This window comes from Varanus komodoensis, unplaced genomic scaffold (assembly GCF_004798865.1).
Source record: "Varanus komodoensis strain SLA01 unplaced genomic scaffold, ASM479886v1 scaffold6_4, whole genome shotgun sequence".
NCBI lineage: Eukaryota > Metazoa > Chordata > Lepidosauria > Squamata > Varanidae > Varanus > Varanus komodoensis.
In genome coordinates this window covers 832,335-834,362 of record NW_025336347.1, presented here as the reverse complement: position 1 = coordinate 834,362, position 2,028 = coordinate 832,335, and positions in this window count along the sequence as shown.

Genomic DNA, 2,028 nt, shown 5'->3' with positions numbered 1-2,028 from the left:
TGAAAATTCTTAAATAACGAGAATTAAGTGAGCTTCTCTGAGTTCTCCCTGGCATTCTTCAGTGCTCCTTGGACATCATCATCTTCCTAAATGCCTACTGGCTTTCTGGGAATGTATTGCGTCTAAGGATGTTGTCATTTATGGTGCAATCCCATATATGTTTAGACAAAAAAAAAAGTTTGTAGCTTTTTGGCAAAGATCAAGTTTGGTTGTGTGGTGTGAAATACAGACCTCCAAGTCCCAGCATGAAGCAGCCAGCCATGTTGGGACCCCCCAATCTAAGCATGCATAGCATTGTAGGTTTACTTGCTCTTATTTTTGAATATAGTCAGCTTGGTCTATACATCTCCATCCTCGGCACATGAGATGTGCAATGCAAAGCCTTTCTATGTATATCTGAAGATTCTCTTCTAAGATAGGGAAGAAATTTCAGAATACACGGAAGGAGCTCCATGCACAAAACAGAACACAGCTTTTTTGGCAAAAAGGATGGATGATGTGCTGGTAGTGGGTGGAGTGTAGGGAGGGGACTGCTGTAAATGTTACTATGCACTGCACTGCACGATCAAATATGGCAGCAGAACCAGTGCAAAGTTTCCTAGGTAGGGTTTCATAGAATTCCTGACCCTGCTGTTCTCCGCATGCTTTGGGAATAGAACAGCCACCCTCAAGCAATGTAGGACTATGCAGCGCATGGTGAGGTTGCAGCCTGTCTGGAAAGCTTAGTGGGCATTCTAGCAGTCATAATCCTGGCTCCCACCACCTGCAAACCATGCTGTCTGCTTTCCCCTCACTGAAAATTTTACAGCCTCCAGGGGGAGAGAAGGGAGCTTCTCAGCACATTGCCTAATCGGGCATTGCAGCCGCTTGAAAAATCCACCTGAAACTCTTAGCAAATGCTACTGTTTCTCACAGTTTACACACAGAGTGAGATTCAGATTAAAGCATTCTTTTTAAAGGTTTGTATTTTTTGGTGTTTTATTCTGTCATGCTTTTCTAATGAACTGTGTCAACTGTCCAGAGAGCTTTGACTTTTGGTAAAGAAATGACAGCATACGGTGTACTTCCTCTTGTAGTAACCTGAGCTAAAGGGGCAAGGTCGTAGGCCAGCCCACATAATAAACATGCACGCTTTAGAACTACTTCTTGTCACTGACCTTTCTAACAGTCCTGACGTAGCAAGCATGATTGGCATCATTCCCATTTATTTGACAATTCAGCATAGAGGTTGATCACTCAATGTAGTAGGAAAAAGAATGGCAGTATCCAGCAGGGTCGCTCCACTAACAGAAATTGTTGCTCCAGCCACCTCAAGGAAACATCTTTCACCTCTCATCTGGTTTTGCTGTTTTTGGAGCTCCTGTCCCAACAAAAGTGGACTGCATTATGTGGGATTGCTTGGGATGTCTCGAACATATTGTTCACCCGGTGCCCTATTCATACTTGTCATATGGGGTCATCACAGAGTTATTCCTCCTATTTGGCTTGACTTGCACCATGCACTTATTGGCATTGCAGAAGTCCCTTACATTAGGGCAACATAAACTGCATTACTCCAATGACAATGTGGGATGCTGCCCCGTTTATATTGCCCTGGCAGCCCAAAATCAGCTTGGGACTATCCCTTTTGATTTATCTCCATGACTAACGAATACGTGGTTGAGTCCATCTGACAATGCAGAACTGGATGTGCACCACACGGCCAAGCTTTGGATCATCCCAAATAACACACTTCTGGGAGATTGGAACACTATGAACTAGGCCCAGCCCAACCTGAGGTACAATTCCAGGGATATCACTCAAAATACAAAAGCAGCAAAGGGGAAAGGCCAGGGAGATGGTGCCTTGGTAGCACAATTGTGACAGGAAAACCTCTGTGCCACTGTGGAAGGGTGTCTTCAAATGAAGTGTATTAGGCTCTTCACTTTTGATAGGGAATATATAATTCAATAAAGTTTTGGATTTTTAAAGATGGGGAGTACATGACTCAACAGAACTAAAAAGATACCAGAGTAATTGTGGACAATA